General features: G+C 39.7%; 1 pseudogene; it reads right to left on the bottom strand.

Moving 5' to 3' along the window:
* Positions 1–5,773: 5,773 nt before the first annotated feature.
* LOC149252053 (cytochrome P450 750A1 pseudogene) lies at positions 5,774–7,553 on the bottom strand (annotated as a pseudogene).
* Between the last annotated feature and the right edge of the window lie 4,262 nt (positions 7,554–11,815).

Genomic DNA, 11,815 nt, shown 5'->3' with positions numbered 1-11,815 from the left:
ATTGTTACTGGAAACAACTCATCTCTTCTTGATAGCTTTACCCTTACACTCAATTCTGAGTTTGCCACTAAAGATTTGGGCTCTCTCAGCTACTTTCTTGGTCTTGAAGCATCGCCAACTGCAGATGGTCTTTTTCTCAGTTAGCTGAAATATGCACGGGATATTCTTACTCATGCTCAGTTACTTGACAGAAAACCTATCCATACTCCCATGATTGTCTCTCAACACTTGTCTGCTGATGGCCTTTTGTTTTCGGATCCTACTCTTTATCGGTCTCTTGTTGGTGCACTTCAATACTTGACCATCACACGCCTAGACATTGCTCATGCTGTCAACTCTGTTAGTCAATTTTTGCGTGCTCCAACTGAGGATCATTTTATTGTTGTTGAGCGTATTCTTCGCTATGTCAAAGGCACCCTCCATTTTGGTCTTTCCTTTCACCCCTCTGCTACTCTTGATGCTCTGGTTGCTTACTCTAATGCTGACTGGGCCGGTTGTCCAGACACTCGTCACTCTACTTCTGCTTACTCTATTTATCTTGGTGACAATTTGGTCTCTTGGAGTGCCAAAAAGCAACCTACTGTCTCTCGTTCCAGTTGTGAATCTGAGTATCGTGGTCTTGCAAACACTGCTATTGAACTTCTTTGGCTTACGCATCTCCTTCATGACCTCCATGTCCCCATTCCCTAGAAGCCTCTTCTCTTATGTGACAACAAAAGTGCAATTTTTTTGAGCTCCAATCTGGTTTCTCACAAGCAAGTCAAGCATGTTGAATTAGACTATCATTTTCTTTGCGAACTTGTTGTCGCTGGCAAACTTCACATGCAATATGTGCCATCTCATCTACAAGTTGCTGACATCTTTACCAAAAGTCTTCCTTGACCCCTTTTTGAGTTTTTTTCGGACCAGGCTTCACGTTCAATCCGATCCGACGCTCAGCTTGCGGGGGGGTGTTAAGGATACAGTTGAGGATATTTTGCCTACATCTAAGGCTTGATTCTAGGAGATTAGCTGACCCTTGATTCTAGGAATATTTGTATATAGTTTCCCTCTAATTCTCCTCTAATTGATTTGTAATTATTCTGCCATTTCATTGTAATTAACTCTTTGATATTATAAATAATATACACTCACCACGATTGAATGCGTGGTGGTTTGATACAACCTTCTCAGCCAGCGTTGGATGTGAAGCACAAGATTAACAATGTGGAAACCCCGTCCCCGTGGGAAGTTGACAATGACAAGAGCAGGCGGTGCCTCCCACCCATCTATTTTCCAAAGCCATCTGTGGTGTGTAGTTTGCTCAAGAAATTGGCCCCATAGTTATTTTGTTACTATGGAATATTTACATTCAATATGAAAAGTTATTTCCTATGGGGCTAGTTTCTTGACCAGGCGGTGCTTCCCGTCCATCTATTTTCCAAAACCATCTCTGAAGGATTGTGGGAAAGACATAAGAGGAAATGCATAAAGTTGATATACAAACAAATGATAATAGGAAAGGTTGTTTTTCTGGTAATCATACAAATTTGATTATTACAATAAATTTGATGAGGGGTAATTAAATTTATTGAATTTTTTGGATTAGTCAATGGCATTAAATAATTCAATAAGTAAACACACACTAAATTTGACTTTACCCAAAATATGATTTAACTTGATTTGACTCGACTTAGTTAACTGCCTCTCTAATTTTACTCAATTCTTTATACATAAATAATTATAATTTCCAACAAAGAATAACTCAATATGCAAACACACACTAAACTAGACTTTACCCAAAATGTGACTTAACTCGACTTGACTCGACTTGACTTAGTTAACTTCCTCTCTAATTTTAACCAACTCTTTATACAAAAATAATTACAATTTCCAACAAAGATGAAGCTAGAAGAAATAAAAAACCAGCAAAACTAATATTTAGAATTTGATGCTGAAATAATATCTTGGCGTAGTTATCAAAGCAGAGAGACTCATCCCCATACTGTATAACACTTTTGAGACTCAGCCCCATATTGGAAAACTTTCTCAGTATTGCGATCCACCACAGATGGTTTTACTCGAAAGTTCGCCCCTTGCTAAGGGACAGTGGGGGTGCCCACTTACAATGCCTTCAGATTCACTGTGGTGCCCATTCATGTTTGTGACCGAGAAGGCTTCTAGGGTGCTTATGATGCCTCGACCCAAACCCCCTCTGTAAGGACCTGCGGTCCTTATGCGCACACTCTGGATTGAAGTGTGAGCTCAACATGAAACATGCGAAGATGTTATGGTATAGTGAAGTGCATGGAAGTTATGGGCGAGCGTTTATATATGTGTGGGAGTGTAATGGAACACCCACGAGCCAACCAAGAGAACAAAGGAAGGCCGACATGAAGTTAAGTGTATTTTCGATGGAAATGTGGGCGTGGGCAAGTCGGCTAGGCAGCCAAGACCTCGCCCTGCCACACGTATATATTGGAAAGGTGTGGGAGTCATTTCCACAATCACACATTCACTCAACATCTTCGCTCATGTAAGGAGAAGGCGCAGAACTACAAGGTGGCACCCATTCTTGGGCAAGGCCGCACGGAGTTAGGTGTCATTCTCAGTTTTGGGTGAAGGTGCGGGCAGGAGCACCCGGTGGTTGGGTGAGGGTGTGCACGGGTGTGTCATGCCCAGTTTATGCGATGGAGTACCCGATGGTGAAATGTTGGTGGGCACCCGATTTGTGCGACAACTTGGCACGGGTTCTTGGGTGACTCGGGTGAGTGCCCGCCCATCGTTTAAGTGTGCATGGAGACTTGGTGGAGTGTTGAGATTGTGAACGGAGGTGTGTCTTAGGCAGAGGTGCCCATGTGTGGCAACTTGGAGGCGAGCCCGAGTTGGGCAAACAACACGATCGTGCGACAAGGTGAACGAAGGGTTGGAGAGTCGTGCGGAGGTGCCGACGAGCTGGACAACCGAGTTTGTTGAAGTTGTGAAAATTGGTTAAGTGTAAATTTGGGGTTTCCCAAGATTTAACTTGTACTTTGTAAAAGTGAAGATTGTATAATATATTGATTCGGGTAGACTCACATTGCAGGGAGTTGCCCCTCCTTTTATACTGTTGTGCATTTCTTTTTGTATAATGTTGTTATGTGAATGTTATGGGCTTTCACTTGTATAAAGGAACACATAATAATACTTGCTAACGAAAATAAGACTAAGTATGGAATGTTAGGCGTAGTCTACAATCGTAAGTATTGGTGAAAAGAAAACAATTGGTAGTGCCACACCTCGCTATAAGCGGTTGAAAGACTACCGTAGGTGTAGGGGCATGACAGGTGGTATCAGAGCTGGTGAACTGAATCAAGGAGTTGATTCTATGAAGACCAAAGACTTGAAAGGGAGCTCAAGTTTTGCAGGTGACAGGTGGAATATTAGGGTGATTCAGGTGAATGGTGAAACAGGTTTAGCAGAGGTGAAGCTTAATTCTTGGGCCAATCTGAACAACAAGGCATGGAAGGTTTGGAAGAATGCAAAGGGAAGCTCTTGCTTACCTTATATAGGTTGAAGCAGATGAAAGAAGAGAATCCCTGGATTCGAAAGGAACTTGAAATCTTGGAAAAGAATGTTGAAGACAAACTTCTTCAACTTGGTTGGACAATGGAGCAAGATGAAGTTGCAGATTGTGCTAACAAGGAAGAGGAAGCCGTGATGATTGAGGATGTTGCAGATGTGACAATGATGGAGGATGAAATTGAGATTGATCAAGTTGGACCAGGATCGTGCCGTTTGCAGACATGGATGAATGAGGATACTCACATGGAGGAGCCTCATGATGATGATGATGAAGTAAGTATTGATACTTGTGTTTCACTTGAGCATTTGGTAGATGGGTCGTATGTAGGGAAGGGCAAAGTCAGTTTGCCGATGCAGGGGAGGATCTTACTATGGATGACTATGATGAGACCTTGTACGGAGAAGCAAGGATTGTTGACTGTTGCAGGACTTGTTGGGGTTGTTTGTGACCTTATGGTAGAAGGTACAAAGGCCCGTGACAAGGGTGGAACATGATGATCGTTGCGGAGGGTTGGATCATGCTTTAGCCACATGGAGAATTGGCTAAGTGTCCGGCATGACTCATGGACAAATTGAGGAGGGCATACACTTGAGATACTTGGGTGGACTTCTCATGGCCGAGACCAAGAGCAAGTCTTGGTGGAACCTTTAGTGGGGGAGCTATGATGGAAGGGACTCGTGATGATGATAATATGGTTGGGTGACCGAGTTCACTAGACCAAAGATTGTAGACTTGGATGAGGATGACCGATTGTTGTGATGGGTCTACTTGGTTGGACTACATGGGAAACTTAGTCATGGACATCAGGTTGGAGGCATGGAGCATGGCAATCTTATGCAGGGACATGATGCAGGAGCACTTGTAGAGGTGTCACTTATGGGCATCTAATGGGGAGTGCCAAGGTGGGGATGTTGTGTAGGTGGATTTGCTAGTGTGACATGGAGATGTTTCACTTATGAGCCGATGGAGAGGTTGTGCACTCTTGTACAACAAGACCATGGACTTGGATGGAATTGTGAGCAGACTATGGAGCATTCCTACTACATGGAGAGCTGAGGCATCTTGCAGAGACCTTTGGGATGAGACTTGTATGCTTGCTGAGATGTTGGTTGGGGATGGCTTATGGAGCTCATGATGACATGAGGTTGTGACTTTTGGGGACTTCATATATGGTGGACTTAGAGGATCTGATGCATTGAGGAGCTGAGGTCAGAGACTTTGATGCAGGATGGGGTGCATACTTTCAAGTACAGGCGCAGAACTACAAGGTGGATGCACAAGAGGCAGAGGCGCAGATTTGGAGGATGCGCCCATTCTTGGGCAAGGCCACACGGAGTTAGGTGTCATTCTCGGTTTTGGGTGAAGGCGTAGGCAGGAGCGCCCGGTGGTTGGGTGAGGGCGTGCACGGGTGTGTGGCGCCCGGTTTATGCGACGGAGTGCCCGACGGTGAAACGTTGGTGGGCGCCTGGTTTGTGCGACGACTTGGCACGGGTTCTTGGGTGACTCGAGTGAGTGCCCGCCCGTCGTGCAAGTGTGCACAGAGACTTGGTGGAGTGTTGAGATTGTGAACGGAGGTGTGTCTCGGGCAGAGGTGAACCGTGTGTGGCGACTTGGAGGCGCGCCCGAGTTGGGAAAACAACACGATCGTGTGACAAGGTGAACGAAGGGTTGGAGAGTCGTGTGGCGACCGTGCAGAGGTGCCGACGAGCTGGACAACCGAGTTTGCCGAAGTTGTGAAAATTGGCTAAGTGTAAATTTGGGGTTTTCCAAGATTTAACTTGTACTTTGTAAAAGTGAAGATTGTATAATATATTGATTCAGGCAGACTCATATTACAGGGAGTTGCCGCTTCCTTTATACTGTTGTGCATTTCTCTTGTATAATGTTGTTATGTGAATGTTATGGGCTTTCACTTGTATAAAGGAATGCATAATAATACTTGGTAACGAAAATAAGACTAAGTATGGAATGTTAGGCGTAGTCTAAAATCATAAGTATTGGTGAAAAGAAAACGATTGGTAGTGCCGCACCTCGCTATAAGTGGTTGAAAGACTACCGCAGGTGTAGGGGCGTGACACCCTCTGCCCTATCGGCGTTTGTAGTAAGGGGTGGTATATTATTTGTGAACAATTATTCACACTATGTGAACGACATAACCCCTTTGAGAGTCCTATGGATGGATCAGAAGTGCAACCTTCGTGTTCTTAAACTGATTCACACCTACGGCTGTCAGCACATTCCGCTGATGACGGGACACTGTGGAATGGAAACATTTACCAGTGCTGTCAGCCTGCACACTTCCGTCATATCCAGCTGCGACGGATCACCTTCAACTCTCCAATCGAAAGTGTGCATCAGCTGAGCCAATGCGAATTCAATGGTAGGAATAGCCATGGGAGCCCCCGGGCATCCTCTCCTTCCTGCCCCAAACGGAATCATACGGAAGTCAGATTGATCTGCTAAATTCACATGTTCCTCCTCCATGAATCTCTCCGGCTTGAATTCGGAAGCATCTGGTCCCCACACATTGGGATCCCTTCCTATAGCCCACACATTCACCATTACCATTGTTTTCTTAGGGATATGGTATCCTCCTACTGTCACAGCCTCTACAGATTCATGAGGAATCGCTAGCACCACAGGTGGGTATAATCTTAGCGTTTCTTTCACCACGCAATGGAGGTATTTCATGCTCGCTACATCAGATTCATTCACTTGGCGATTCTTGCCGACTACCCATTCGATTTCTTCTTGCAATCTCTTCATTGCATGGGGATGTCTGAGCAACTCACTCATTGCCCATTCTAACGTGGTTGAAGGATTTAAGCATAAGAATGAGGATCATAAATGATAATATATAGAATGGGCGAGGGCAGAGAGACATACAAGAACAACAGCCTTGATAGTTTCCCGTGTGATTTTGGAATCAGTCTCAGCTTTCTCGAGCAGCACATCCACGAAATCTTTAACTTGAGGCTCTTCTCCTTCTTGGTGATTTGAGGTGGTGGCCATGCGATGAGCAACATGGTCGTCTATCATTTTCTCTGCGAATTCATTGAATGTTTTATGGATCTTCTTCATGCGCCGCTTGATACCTTGCAAATCAAGCCAATCCAAAAAGGGAAGAAAGTCTCCGATGGTAAAAGCTCCCGCCGTAGATACCACCTCTACTATTAAATCCTTGAAACCTTTGAAGCCGCCACCCAACTCATCGTCACTCGCCAGTATGCGCAAGTTATATTGGAGGTGAGACTAGAGAAAGCGTTGCTGACGTCCACGTCCAGCACTCCGCTCTCACTCTCCTCCCAAATTGAACGGATCATCGCAGACACTTCTTCCTCTCGCACGCTCCTGAATGACTCGATCCTTTTGGCGGTGAGCAGCTCTAACATGCATATTTTTCTCAGTTGCCGCCAATGATCTCCATACGGAACGAAGATCATATCATTATAATTGAAAAATATGTATTTTCCAGCGGATGTTGCAGGTCGGTTGGCAAACATCAAATCATGGGTTTTAAGAAAGTGTTTGGCCATCTCCGAAGAAGAAACGACAACAGTAGGGACAGACCCTAAGCGGAGGAAGAAAATGGGGCCATATTTGTCAGCAAGGCCTTTAAGAGAACGGTGAGCAGGCAGTATCAGTTGGTGGAGATTTCCGATGATCGGCCATGGAAACGGTCCTGGAGGCAATCTCGCCCTAATACCTCTTTTGTGCAATAACCGTGTAAAGAATAAACAGAAAAATAAACCTAAAATAACTGTTGTTGCAACACCCTCAAGGCGAGAGAGACAGAGACACAGATAAAATTCGAAATTACATTTCGGACACACACTTTCTAAGTGAGACACTGGTGGGAAGGAAGCAATAAGCGTCTGCTATTTAAAGCCACCACAAGGTTTATGAAATCTCACTTTATCTTTAAATATAAAAGAAAATGCTAAAATAATTTCAAATAATTGACGGGGAAAGCTCCTAAACGGTACACAAAACCAAGCAATGTGACCATAATTCTATCAACCAAAGCAATATGAACACGTGACCATAATTGTACGAAGAATAATTGATTGTTTTATCGTCTATCTATGTATCATATAAATGTTGTATCAATAAGTAACATCGTCATTAATTAATTAAAAATATATAAATATATTTTTAAAACTTTAAACTTATATATAAAAACAAGTTAGTGGCAATATTTTATATTATAATTAAATAAATATATATTTTTTAAAATTTAAAACAAATATATATTTTTTAAATTTTGAACTTATATAAAAACAAGGTAGCCGCAAATCAAATTATTTTAGGTGCAAACTTATTTTCAAGTGCAAAAACCAATGTGTAATTTTTTATTGTGTAAATTGTATTTTTAAATGTTATAGAGATTACGTAACATGTGTATTGAGTCATTTTATTAGCGCACGTTAATCTAGGTTTTTTTTATTAATATATTTTTAATGATACCTCAATATTAATTCATATTAAAATATTTTATTCATAACCTACATTGGATATTTTATTTTTTACAACATAAAATTAATTTTTTTTAGCAATTTTTTTCTAGATATATATGAAGTTGATAACATGTGTTTAAATATTTTTAAAAATTTTAAGAATTAATTATCCTACTCCATATTTTTTTAACTTCTAATTACTATAAATCAAATTGTATTACATCATAATACATAGCATATTTTTTTCTTTTTTATTATAGCAATATTATTTTTCTATTTAGTGAATATTTTATTTTTATTTTAAGAGGGACGGACATACTTACACATCACCTTCACACTGGGTTGTAGAATGAGCCTCTAGGCTCAAAAAATAAAAGATATAATTATTTAAAATAAATAAATAAATGGTTATATCAAATCCCTCCCTAGAGGTGCAAACATTTTCTCATGTTTTGCCCTCTTAAAAGAGGTGCAAGCATTTTCTCATGTTTTACGCTCTAAAAAGAGGTTTGCCCCTTGAGGGATTTGATCCCCCTTCACACTTGATAGAGGTTGGGTTAAGGTAGATCTATGCTGGTGTTAATAAATGTGTGTACTTTGAATACGACTTCTATAATTTTAATTTAATTATCAATCATTTTTAAATATGGTAGAGATTTAACTTCTATAACACATTTTTAATAGTAGCCACAAATTAATAGTTAACAATTATATTAAAAGTTGTCATGCAATTTTTGCCTTTTTAATTAAATTGATTAATTAAAAAAATGTCATGTGAACATGAGTTATGGTTTTTCTTGGACATGAGGTATTACTAGGATCCCATCATATTGTAACAAAACCTATTTACAAGATAAGAATCTCCATAATAAAGAGGGGTCAAATCTCCATGGTTAAGAATTTTGTTACATGTTTTCTTTAAATGTATATATGTTTAACTCATATATTAATTATTTTTATAAATAATAACTAGCATAGATCCACGTTAACCGTGGCTCTATCAAGCACCCATAGATCAAATTTCTTAGAGGTACAAACCTCTTTCAAAGTGCAAAACTTGAAGAAATGTTTGCACCTAGAGAAATTTGATCTCTCTCAAAGCTTGAATCTATGTTGGTTATTTATATATATGCCATGTGTCAACTCTATGCTAAGCATGAAAGGGATTACACATCTCCTTCATTTTGTTCATTTTGACACTAATAAAATATTTTAACCATCAAAATGAAGGAGATGTGTAATTCCTTGAATGCTTAGCATGGAGTTTATATATATATATATATATAGATATGTATACACCACTGCAAACCTTTCTTTAATTTTTGCACTTGAAAAAAAATTTGCACCTCAAGAAATTTGATCCCTACTCATGTTTGATAAAATTGGGACTAACATGAATCTATATTGATTACAAGCATTTACACCACTGCAATATGTACTTGTCTCTCAACAGAATAACTGCGATAATAATAATAATAAGATTTATAATCTTCTAATTTCAAATTTCATAATTATCTATATAACATTATAATAAATATATAAATAATTATCATAAATATAATTTCGTTAGTTAATCTTATTCTTGCTCAATCCAAGTTTAATAGAAATCTACAGTGATTTCAAAAGTTCCAAAACCGTACATAAACTCAATCGAAGAGTAGTAATCGAGCAAATAATAATCTACATTAAGGGAGAATACATATCCTATAATAGAGTGCATTTATCCATTTACTTTTGTGTAGTTAAGTGCACAAGCATGCCCTCTATTTTCATCCAACACAAATGTATCAAAGCAACAGTTCTCATTTTTGTCACCAGGTAAGGCGTTCCCCTCTGAAATCAACATCCCATTACACTAGCATGAACGAGAATGCAATATTTTTTATTACGCTGTAAGGCGTTCCCCTCTGAAATCAACATCCCCAACTGCTACCGTGTCATTATCTACACCATTCGATCAGATGTTAGACGATTGGAAATTTTAAGGCCCTTGGATTGATAGTTAAGACCAAAAAAAACTAATAGTAAGGTTAAAATTACCATTCTCCAGCGTTTTAACAACATTCTCTGGTCTTCTAACCCAGAAAAACAACCAGGATTGTTGTGATTTAGACAGGGCATTCAACTTCACTTTAAGGATGCAGGGCAAGGAAAGCCAAATCCTTCATTCATGCCATATAGTTTCCTTATGCGCAATGGTTTGCAACTTTTGCAATGCTAAACAAGGATTCATTGCATTCATTTTGCTCTGGCAGGCTACAAAATTCTTCCAAGAAGGTTCAACAATATTCTCATTAGATTTGAGTTAGGAGAACTTGGCAAATTGCCAACCCCTATCGCTCCAGGATGGTTTCTGAACCTATTTTGAAAAAAAAAACATGCATTGTTTGCCCTTCCGGCCCTGTTGGAGTTTGCTAAGCTCGAAGAGAGTTTTCTTCTGCGTTAATCATCATGGGTTCTTTTTCTTTGCATGTTGAGTTTCTTGTACTGCAACCTTGAGGGATTTGAAGGAAATGACCCTTTTGATCCATTATTCAGGTTAATGTTTTCGACAAAATGGAATTTAGCTAACTATAATTTATGACTGCTCGGATCAACTTTAGAAACATTTGCGAATGAACTTATAAAATTATGCAACCACAAAATTCATGCTTCCATTTGCAGTCAAAACTCCTATACGGTCATTTAGTTCAGACATAAGTGCATTACCCCAAGTAACAGAACTTGATGTTAAGAATGCACTCAAGGATGCGTTGGCTACAGATTTGGAGAAGCTTCCTGACCCTGTACAAGTTGATGTTATGAATACATTGTCAAAGAAAACTGATGATAATGCTGGACATGAAGCTTTAGAAAATGCATGGTGTGCAGCTAAGGTAGTGGAGCAGTTCTCTGGAGTTTTGAAATACTTGAGAATGGGGCTAGATTAAATGACTGGGCAGACAGGCGAGGTTGGTTTCTGTTGTTTCAAATGAGGTCTTTGAAGGAAATGATCCTTTTGATCAGTTATTCAAGTTAATGTTTTCGACTAGATGGAATTTAGCTAACTCTAATTTCTGACTGCTCAGATCAACTTTAGAAACCATTGTGAATGAACTTATAAAATTATGCAACCACAAAATGTAGGCTTCCATTTGTTGTCAAAACTCCTATACAATCATTTAGTTGAGACATAAGTGCATTACCCCAAGTAACAGACCTTGATGTTAAGAATGCACTCAAGGATGTGTTGGCTACAGATTGGGAGAAGCTCCTTGACCCTATACAGGTTGATGTTATGAATGCATTGTCAAAGAAAACTGATGATAATGCTGAACATGAAGCTTTAGAAAATGCATGGTGTGCAGCTGAGGCAGTGGAGCAATTCAAGAAGCTCTTGATAGAGACAATGGAATGCAAAAGAAGTTTGAGGCCTAACTTGTCAGTGAGAAGCGTAAGCTTGTACATTTACAGCAGCTGGTATTAAAAGTTAAAGAATGGAAAATACAAACTGAGGTCAGAAACTTTAATGGGTTCATCTTGATATCCTTGTCACAGGTCTCTTGATGTTGTAGTTTTAGTTTACGCTGTAAAATGGGTCCTCACATAAGACTTCTCCAACATATGGTTTTTTATGCTACACGTCAATAATCAACAGTGAATTTAGACATTGTACTTCTACTTCCTTGAAAATCTTGTTTGGATATGAGATAAATGCATGATTAGGTTATTTTCCTTCTCAGCTCTATATGTGGAATTGGGTTTTCTAGCTTTGAATAATGATGCAAGGGAAGTTTTCATGAATTGTAGATTGTAGGTTATTTTAGGAATAAAG

This window comes from Pinus tabuliformis, chromosome 7 (assembly GCF_031772625.1).
Source record: "Pinus tabuliformis cultivar Carrire ecotype Pingquan chromosome 7, CPIR1, whole genome shotgun sequence".
Lineage (NCBI taxonomy): Eukaryota > Viridiplantae > Streptophyta > Pinopsida > Pinales > Pinaceae > Pinus > Pinus tabuliformis.
This window is presented reverse-complemented; position numbering and strand designations above follow the sequence as displayed.